Source organism: Dendropsophus ebraccatus, chromosome 6 (assembly GCF_027789765.1).
Source record: "Dendropsophus ebraccatus isolate aDenEbr1 chromosome 6, aDenEbr1.pat, whole genome shotgun sequence".
NCBI lineage: Eukaryota > Metazoa > Chordata > Amphibia > Anura > Hylidae > Dendropsophus > Dendropsophus ebraccatus.
The window spans coordinates 60,228,790-60,239,882 of record NC_091459.1 but is presented as its reverse complement, the minus strand read 5'-3'; the positions used below and the strand labels follow the sequence as shown (position 1 = coordinate 60,239,882).

Below are 11,093 nucleotides of genomic sequence, written 5' to 3'. Positions count from 1 at the left end.
GGGGGACAGCACCTCAGCCAGACCCAAACACAGGGGGACCCAGGGGGACAGCTCCTCAGCTAGACCCAAACACAGGGGGACCCAGCGGGACAGCTCCTCAGCTAGACCCAAACACAGGGAGACCCAGCGGGACAGCTCCTCAGAGCTAGACCCAAACACAGGGGGACCCAGCGGGACAGCTCCTCAGCTAGACCCAAACACAGGGGGACAGCACCTCAGCTAGACCCAAACACAGGAGGACCCAGGGGGACAGCTCGTCAGCCAGACCCAAACACAGGGGGACAGCTCCTCAGCTAGACCCAAACACAGGGAGACCCAGCGGGACAGCTCCTCAGCTAGACCCAAACACAGGGGGACCCAGCGGGACAGCTCGTCAGCCAGACCCAAACACAGGGGGACAGCACCTCAGCCAGACCCAAACACAGGGGGACCCAGCGGGACAGCTCCTCAGCTAGACCCAAACACAGGGAGACCCAGCGGGACAGCTCCTCAGCTAGACCCAAACACAGGGGGACCCAGCGGGACAGCTCCTCAGCTAGACCCAAACACAGGGGGACAGCACCTCAGCTAGACCCAAACACAGGAGGACCCAGGGGGACAGCTCGTCAGCCAGACCCAAACACAGGGGGACAGCACCTCAGCCAGACCCAAACACAGGGGGACCCAGCGGGACAGCTCCTGAGCTAGACCCAAACACAGGGGGACCCAGCGGGACAGCTCCTCAGCTAGACCCAAACACAGGAGGACCCAGGGGGACAGCACCTCAGCTAGACCCAAACACAGGAGGACCCAGGGGGACAGCACCTCAGCTAGACCCAAACACAGGGGGACAGCTCCTCAGCTAGACCCAAACACAGGAGGACCCAGGGGGACAGCACCTCAGCTAGACCCAAACACAGGAGGACCCAGGGGGACAGCTCGTCAGCCAGACCCAAACACAGGGGGACAGCACCTCAGCCAGACCCAAACACAGGGGGACCCAGCGGGACAGCTCCTCAGCTAGACCCAAACACAGGGAGACCCAGCGGGACAGCTCCTCAGCTAGACCCAAACACAGGGGGACCCAGCAGGATAGCTCCTCAGCTAGACCCAAACACAGGGGGACAGCACCTCAGCTAGACCCAAACACAGGAGGACCCAGGGGGACAGCTCGTCAGCCAGACCCAAACACAGGGGGACAGCACCTCAGCCAGACCCAAACACAGGGGGACCCAGCGGGACAGCTCCTCAGCTAGACCCAAACACAGGGGGACCCAGCGGGACAGCTCCTCAGCTAGACCCAAACACAGGAGGACCCAGGGGGACAGCACCTCAGCTAGACCCAAACACAGGAGGACCCAGGGGGACAGCACCTCAGCTAGACCCAAACACAGGAGGACCCAGGGGGACAGCACCTCAGCTAGACCCAAACACAGGAGGACCCAGGGGGACAGCTCGTCAGCCAGACCCAAACACAGGGGGACAACACCTCAGCCAGACCCAAACACAGGGGGACCCAGCGGGACAGCTCCTCAGCTAGACCCAAACACAGGGGGACCCAGCGGGACAGCTCCTCAGCTAGACCCAAACACAGGAGGACCCAGGGGGACAGCACCTCAGCTAGACCCAAACACAGGAGGACCCAGGGGGACAGCACCTCAGCTAGACCCAAACACAGGAGGACCCAGGGGGACCCAGGGGGACAGCACCTCAGCTAGACCCAAACACAGGGGGACAGCTCCTCAGCTAGACCCAAACACAGGAGGACCCAGGGGGACAGCACCTCAGCTAGACCCAAACACAGGAGGACCCAGGGGGACAGCACCTCAGCTAGACCCAAACACAGGAGGACCCAGGGGGACCCAGGGGGACAGCACCTCAGCTAGACCCAAACACAGGGGGACAGCTCCTCAGCTAGACCCAAACACAGGAGGACCCAGGGGGACAGCACCTCAGCTAGACCCAAACACAGGAGGACAGCACCTCAGCTAGACCCAAACACAGGAGGACAGCACCTCAGCTAGACCCAAACACAGGGGGACAGCACCTCAGCTAGACCCAAACACAGAAGCACAGCACCTCAGCTAGACCCAAACACAGGGGGACAGCACCTCAGCCAGACCCAAACACAGAAGGACCCAGGGGGACAGCACCTCAGCTAGACCCAAACACAGGAGGACCCAGGGGGACAGCTCGTCAGCTAGACCCAAACACAGGGGGACAGCACCTCAGCTAAACCCAAACAAAGGAGGACTCAGAGTAACAGGTCCTTAGCTAGACCCAAAATACAGGAAGAGGTGCAGCCACATAGGAGGACCCAGGTAAACCCAAAACGCTAACAGATTTTGCAGCACTTTACAATTCTGGGAGTACATACATAGACACAAAGCATTACAGAAATACATAAGGAGTGAGGGCTCTGCTCGCATGCATGAGCTTACACACTATTAGGTGGGGAGTTGAGACAAAATTCTATCCATTATATAGTGGGGGTTGGTGGTATTCAGTGCTCACTATTATAAAGTTATTATGGATTGGGCGCAGAACGTGCCCTTTATTAACCCTTGTGGAGCTGGGAAGCTTCATCCTCACTTTGCTTATAATATCCAAGTCTCTGAGACTACCATATAGTTATTACAGACTAGTATTTACTTGCCATTAAAGGGAACCTGTCACCAGGGACACAGGCACAGAGCCTGCCCGACCCCCCGGTCCAGCCCCCGGATACTTACCCTTTCCAATGAGTCCCGTTACTGGAGCCGGTCCCGGGTCGAAGATATCAGCGCCCGAAGCCGTGCGCGTGCCTCTGAGATAAGTCCGACGCCCATAGAGAATGAATGGACCCGTCATTCTCTATAGGCGTCGGACCCACCTTAGCGGCGCACACGCACGGCTTCGGGCGCTAAAAACTTCGTCCCGGGACCGGCTCCAGGAACGGGACTCATGGGAAAGGGTGAGTATCCGGGGGCTGAACCGGGGGGGTCAGGCGTGCTCTGTGCTCGCGTCCCTGGTGACAGGTTCCCTTTAACCCCTGTAGAGCCAGGGTGCCCTGCACAGTGATCACTGTAGCTGGGTCCTGAAGGAGGGGCTGTTTGTTTGTTTGTTTGTTAGAGCCCCCCCACCTCCTCCTCTGTGATAGTATCGAGAGCTCATAGGAGAACCCAGGGTAACAGCACCTCAGCTAAACACAAAAGATAGGAGGACTGAGGGGAACAACACCTCAACTAAACCCAAAATACAGGAGGACCCAGGGGAACAGCACCTCTGCTAAGGTCAAAACACAGGAGGACCAAGGGGATCAAAACTTCAGCTAGACCCAATACACAAGAGGACCGAGGGGATCAACACCCCAGCTAGACCCAAAACACAAGAGGGTAACAGGGTAACAGGACCTCAGCTAAAGTCAAAACATAGGGGGAGATGCAGCCACATAGGAGGACCCAGGGTAACAGCACCTCAGCTAGACCCAACACACATGGGGAGGTGCAGCTGCATAGGAGGACCCAGGGTAACAGCACCTCAGCTAGACCCAACACACATGGGGAGGTGCAGCTGCATAGGAGGACCCAGGGTAACAAGACCTCAGCTAGACCCAACACACATGGGGAGGTGCAGCTGCATAGGAGGACCCAGGGTAACAGCACCTCAGCTAGACCCAACACACATGGGGAGGTGCAGCTGCATAGGAGGACCCAGGGTAACAAGACCTCAGCTAGACCCAACACACATGGGGAGGTGCAGCTGCATAGGAGGACCCAGGGTAATAAGACCTCAGCTACACTCAAAATGGGGAGATGCAGCCACATAGCAAGGGTAACCTCACCCAAGCTAGACCCAAAACACAGGGGGAGGTGCAACCACATAGGAGGACCCAGGGTATCAGGACCTCAGCTGGACCCAATACACAAGGGGAGGTACAGCTACATAGGAGGACCGAGGGTAACCACTCCCAAGCTGGACCCAAAACAAAACATGGGGAGGGGGGATGCAGTCACATAGGAGGACCAGGGGGTGACAGCACCTCAGCTAGACCCAACACAGGGGAAGGTACAACCACATCACAGGACACGAGGGGGGTGTTCAGCCTCGTAAATCACACATACAGGATAAAAGGATATAGGATAAAATAAACAATATAGATAGGGAAAGTATTTTGACAGCGAGGTAGGGAGTCAATGAGGAGAGGCCTAGAGCATCTGTACCCTAGACCTGCAGCACTTTTCTCCCAGCCTCTCTTCATTTTCGGCATGCCCCTGGGCTGGATGGATAGAGGCGCTGCAGGCCTATGGCACAGATTCTCTAGACCCTGCCTCATTGACTCTCTGCCAAAATAAAACTTGTTTTTCGGCAAAATACCACCCCTGGGAGAAAGGCCAACCGCAGGACTGGACATTGTAAAAGTATAAAAAGAAAAAATGATACCAGTAGTTTGAAGGTGGGTACCGTCCGGTACAGATTCGTAATAACCCTGCCCAAAGAGAACACAGGAACACTTGGCCGTGCTAAAGTTCCTGTGTATGGGGAAGGTGGGGGCATGACTACTGTCATGGATGGTTATGTCAGGGTCTCTTCATCTTCTCCTTCTTGTTTGTATACAAATAGCGTTGAGCGAAACTCAAAATGTTCAGATTTGGCAAACCAAATTCTTGGCGCTTGATTTTTCGACACCTAAGGCGGCAATGCGGCATTCAACTTCTGCAGCCGCAGGGAATCAAAATGTTCGGCTAATGTTGCCAAACCCGAACACTGTGACAGGTTCACACAACACTATTTAGGAACCCTCTTTAGGTGTAGGTGTAGGTTGGATAGCTGTATTATGTCTTCTTCCCTTTGTAATGTTCTTTCACTGTGTTTGTGAAGTTCCCTTTCTCTTGGTTGCTGAAGGATAGGATATTGAAATTGGTAACAATGGTTGTCTAGGGATCATGTTGTGAGGTCTCCATGTCCCTGTGACATGTCAAAAGCTTTTCTAAGGGTCCACTTACACAGAAAGATTATCTGCCAAAGATTTGAAGCCAAAGGGTGGGTTCATACTGAGGAATTCTCGCGGATAACGTCCACGGCATTCCGCTGTCTGTCCGCTCGCACGGCCCCACGCCTTTCCGCCGGCTCCATAGACACCATTTTATGGGCCGGCGTATTTCCGCCGAAAGAAGTGACATGTCACTTCTTTTGGCGGATAGCGGAATACGCCAGCCCATAGAATGGTGTCTATGGAGCCAGCGGAAAGGCGCGCGGACAGACAGCGGAATTCTGCGGAGTTTATCCGCGAGAATTCCTCAGTATGAACCCACCCAAAGCCAGGAATGGATTTGAAAAGAGGAGAAATCTCAGGCTTTTCTTTATGATCTATTTCCTGCAAGACATACAGAAGCTGATAAGTACTGGAAAACTGGAAATTTCTAAACAGAAGTAAATTTTAAATCTATATTACTTTCTGACACCAGTTATTTGAAATAAAAACTATTTTGCTGGAGTACCCCTATAATCAAGACTGCAGCCCCCCTCTAAGGGTATGTTCACACTGAGTAAAATAGGCGGAATTCCGCTGCGGAACTCTCCGCCGCAGAATTCTTCTTGCCTCAGTGTGTCGTAGCATCTCTATAGGAGAGTGCACGCTCCCCCACTGCCGCTGGGGAATGGCCGCTCTCCAATAGAGATACTATGACACTCTGAAGCAGGTGGAATTCTGCGGCCGAACATTCTGCCTCTTTTACTCAGTGTGAACATACCCTAAAAGACGAATTTATCATTGTAAACTGTTTGCTGTGACTGGACCATGAATCACTCACAGTAATATTTGCTCCTCCAATATTTTGCATTTCAGCTATTTGAGGTAGGAAGTATCTATTTTTATATGTCTACACGAACAGGTACACAGTTTGTTTTCTTACATTCCTTGAAGGGGATAAATGACCAGAAAATTACTAATATGTGTATGTTTTACAAGCAAGAGTAAGGTTATGCACCTGCAGAATGTAAAAAACAGGTTTGATTAGCTTAGACGTCTGGAAGGCCATTGGGTGGAGTCACACCTTTAGGACTGTATATTTTAGGAAAGCAAGCACTGGAAACATGGTCATCAGCTTTTTGCTTTCACTCAGTTGACTAATGTACCATGATGTTCCAACCAAAATAGCTGCACATCCTGAGCAGGGAAGGGCTTTTTTATTTTCAATAGTCGTCTTTATTCCTGTGAGCAGGACTACTTCACTAAGAAAATATTCTGTTCTTTAATGTGGCCCACAAGCTAGCGTTTACTGGATACCTTGCAGGGATTACTATAGGTAGGAACCATGGGCTGAGCTATGTGCAAACTGTCCTGACCTTACTTTTTCCACAAACATTTAGGTTATGGGGAATGGAATTTAATTCAGAAGCTTATACAGTAAATCTATTGCCATAATGGAGAACATTTTATCATTTATTTGATAGACGGAATACCTAGACCTCTTGGGGTTGAGCTAAGGCTATTTCAGTAGAACTGTGGTATCACATGTGTATGTGTAGACATAAGTGCGTGAACAGAGTGGCCGTGCATGGTACAACCATATTATGCAGTGAGTAAAGCCCCTATTCCACGTGCCGACTGTGAGGAGCAAACTAACAATGTCAGCGCTCGTTTGCTCCTCGTTCCCCGCTTGCTGCCACCGCAATTACAAGCGGCAGCAGCAAGCGGGTAAGTGCAGGATGGGCCACGTGGAGCTGCAGGGGGGTTGTCTGGGTGATCGCTAGATCGTCCGGGCAGCCCATAGAGGGTTGTAGCGGTCTGCTGCTGCCGCTCCTATTCCACGGAGCGACAGCAGCAGATTGCTGCTGTCACAGTCATTTGTTTTGCAACATGGTTGAAAGACAAATGACTGCAACGATCAGCCGACATGAACAATGTCGGCTAATCGTTGCCTTCTATAATCGTTCCATGAAATAGGCCCTTTACTCTCTTAGTCATTTTGTGTGGGGGCAGAAACTAAACTGTTCTATCAAAGGAAAACTGTTTATGTCAGGCACCCATGTATGGTACATGCTAAATCATTCCAGATTTACTAATCAAAGTCCAATCCACAACTGATCACATATTTTATGCAGGTGGTAAAATTTATTGCTATCAGCTGTGTGCGGCCGATAGCAATACATTTAAATGGCCACACAATTTATTGTGGCAATGCAAACAAGCGCCACTTGTATGGCCCATATTGGGCTGTGTATAAGGACCCTTAAGGTCCTATTCCACCAACAGATCTGACGACAGATTATCTGCCAAAGATTTGAAGCCAAACCCAGGAACAGACTATAAACAGAGAACAGGTCATAAAGGAAAGACTGGATTTCTGCTCTTTTCAAATCCACTCCTGGGTTTGGCTTCAAATCTTTGGCAGATAATCTGTCGTCAGATCTGTTGGTGGAATAGGGCCTTAAGGCCTAAGGCCTGATCGGTGGATTAACGGTTTCGAAGTAACAATTTTTTTTATAACGATCAGCGTTTAGACGGAACAATATATTGCTTAAGGGCCCTATTCCACCGGACGATTATCGTTTGCATAATCGTTAACGATTAACGATCTCAAACGACCGCTATTGCGAAAGACCTGAAAACGTTCGGTCATTTCCATGGAACGATAATCGTTACTTATGATCGTAATTGCGATCGTTTCTCTTCGCTATTTATTCGCTATTGCGTTCGTATCTATTGCGAACGACCGAACGATGTCTTATTCAATGCGAACGATTTGCGAACGAGCAACGATAAAAATAGGTCCAGGTCTTATAAAGCGATCAACGATTTCTCGTTCGGTCGTTAATCGTTAACTGCATTTCAACCGAACGATTATCGTTCAGATTCGAACGATTTAACGATAATCTGAACGATAATCGTCCGGTGGAATAGGGCCCTTAGACCTATCTTGTACTTAGGTTAAAGATCAAAATGAACAATTTCTCGATCGTTATCCTGCAAATTTGCACGATAATCTTTCTGTGTAAACGCAGCATAAGTTACCACAATGTAAAAATAAAGGCAGATAACAGCTGTATTTGCCCTAATTTTTACATTCTGAAAACATTGTCTTCGAGCAGTGATGGCAACCTTTTTTTAGCTTGGTGTGTCAAAATTCTCGGGTGCTGTGTCACTTTGATGAAATAAAAACATAATTTGCAATATTTATAGTTTAACACAAATATACACCCAAGTCCCCATCCTTTCACCAGCATACACCCCAGTCCCCCAGTCCCCCTGCCCCTCATCCCTTCACCAGCACACATCTCCAGTCCCCCCCATCTCTTTAACAGCATACACTTTCAGTCCCCTCTGGCCCCTCATCCCTTCACCAGCATGCACCTCCAGCCCCCCCATCCCTTCAACAGCATACACTTCCAGTCCCCTCTGGCCCCTCATCCCTTCACCAGCATGCACCTCCAGTCCCCCCGGCCCCTCATGCCTTTACTAGTATAGACCCCCAGTCCACCTGCCCCCCCCCCCCCCCTTCCTATACCTTTGTATATAAAAGAGAGAGACAAGGCACTACTCAAAAAAGGCATATAGTAGTAATAACATAAATAACCCAGGGTGCTCAACCCCATATGACATGCAAAAACATATGACAGCAAAAAAAGAAGAAAAAGTCATGTCATATACACATGGGTGGCACATCCATAATAAATAAACTGCATCCTCAAATTATAAATAAGTGATCTTTATTTATACAACAAAATACAAGTGCAAGACATACACAATAAAATCATTCTAAAACACAGAAAACAACAAGGGCCCATGTCTAGTAAACAAGGTGCCACAACATATCGACATGTACTAGTGTATCGACCCCTCCTACAGCACATACCACTGGTCCAAAAATATGTATGGACAGTGTGTTAATAAGTGAGTATTCAGATGTGTATGCAAACCTAAATTCAAATGGACACAAAACAAAAAGTGGCAAAAGCAAATAAAGCCAAATAGAGGCCAAGGAAACAGAGTCTATATCACCATAGGAGGGGGTCCATGTCGGGGTTCAGGAGACCCAACATGGACTCCCTCCTATGGTGATATAGACTCTTTTTCCTTGGCCTTTATTTGGCTTTATTTGCTTTTGCCACTTTTTGATTTGTGTCCATTTGATTATAGGTTTGCATACACATCTGTATAAATAGAAGTGCTGTTCTTACACCAGTTGGTTTATTCTCTGGCGTACCCCTCTAACTAATGCAGGCCTAGACCGGAGTTAAATATCAGCCTAAGCAGACAATTTTCCCATGATTAAAGCATGCAGTTAATATATATATATTTATGGGTGTTATAACACTCTTTAAGAACCTTTAACCTCTTTAAGTATATCTATGCAGTCTTTACATAGCCACACAATACTATGCATGATTATGACATAGTAGGGTGACATAGCTTCCAGCAAACAAGCATTTGGCTGACAGCTATATAATGTACAGTATATAACCAGCTTTACTAGCGTTCAGCAACAAAAACAACACCAAGCAGCAGTTCAAGTGTACAGGGAGCTGTATGTTACAGCTTACATAAAAGACAATATGTACAATAAATCGCTGCTGTGTGACAGCTAACACATTTCAGACATATATGGCAAGTGGAAGAGCAGGTAACATCTTGGCCTTGTGTCAAGTATCCAGACTGCCTGCAAGTACTGCATCATTATACAGCGAGAAAACATACAGTGATTAATGCTACACTGCCTGATCCGCCAACAAGTGAGAGAGTCCAACTGGTTCACAGATGTCAGAGAGTAGCCAGCTCCCAAATGTGGCTATACTCCTCAATAATTGAATACTTTATCATGTAAATTCAATACAAGATGTGTGTATGCCCCCTTACACTTATTTAGAGATGAGCAAACTGGTTGCTGCAAAACTAAATCATGTGACGGTTTTAACATCACAGTTGGGTAAAACATCAAAGCATTTTTGTTCTTTAAAGTAGTCGGGGTGGAGCAAACACTTTATTACACTTTGTGTAACCACAAGGCTGCGTGTCTGCCAGATTTACTGAAGGACTGGCTCTATACCAGAGCTGTCACTGACACAGTTAAAGCCTTATAAATTGTGGCCCCATGGCTTTCTAATTAAATTCTAGGATAGCATTGTGACAGGGAAAGTGTTTATCCTGGCTCATCCTATTTTGCTGGCAAGAAAAAAAAATTATAATGGAAACATAACCGATATATTTTTATTTTACAACAGTCATTACCTTACAAGCATCAAGCAAGAGACATCCAGAATTATTCTGTCCCTTACCTAGGAGTTGTATACACATTGTAATATGTATGTGATGACTAAAGGAGCAGCAATGAGTGAGAATTAATGTAGAGAGTTAGGGTATGTCCACATTACGGAATCCTGGTGGATCAGCTGGCGCGGATTCCACAGCTCGCCCCCGCTAGCATTTTTGCTGGTCCCATAGGCTTCACTCTATGGTTTGGCACATTCCGCCGTCGGCCCAAAGAATGAACCCGCGTATTCTTCAGGCAGACGGAAGAATCTGCCAGACCATAAAATGAAGCCTAGGGGACCAGTGGAGATGCGAATCCGCAGCAGGTCATCCGCCCGGAGTCTGAAGTGTGGACATACCCTTGGTAAGTAAGTAGTTTGCAAAGGATCATATAGTTTACAAATATAGTTTAAAAATTGTGAGGCAAACGTACCAAACGTGTGGGGTACAGCCAAACCTAAGTGCTCGCCATTTGACTCCTGGTGGATGGAGAAGTTGGATGCGGCCTAGGAAAACATGGACACAGCCATAGGCTATGTTAACTTACCTTCAAAATGACAGATGTTATTCTTTCGACGGACGTCATTTAAAGGGAACCTGTCACTGCGGACGCGGGCACAGAGCCCGCCCGACCCCCCGGTGCAGCCCCCGGATACTTACCCTTTCTAGCGAGTCCCGCTCCTGGAGCCGGTCCTGGGACAAAGATATTAGCGCCCACAGCCGTGCGCTCGCACTGCAGAGATGAGTCTGATGCCCATAGAGAATGACGGCTCCATTCATTCTCTATGGGCATCGGACTCATCTCAGGTAATTTGCATACAGCGCGCACGGCTTCGGGCGCTGATATCTTCGTCCTGGGACCGGCTTCAGAAGTGGGACTCGC

At 49.0% G+C, this 11,093-nt stretch overlaps 1 long non-coding RNA gene across 1 annotated transcript in view; it reads left to right on the top strand.

The window, feature by feature from the left end:
• LOC138795666 (uncharacterized) overlaps positions 1-11,093 on the top strand; it is an 84,000-nt gene that overhangs the window by 1,064 nt on the left and 71,843 nt on the right. The window lies entirely within an intron of this gene.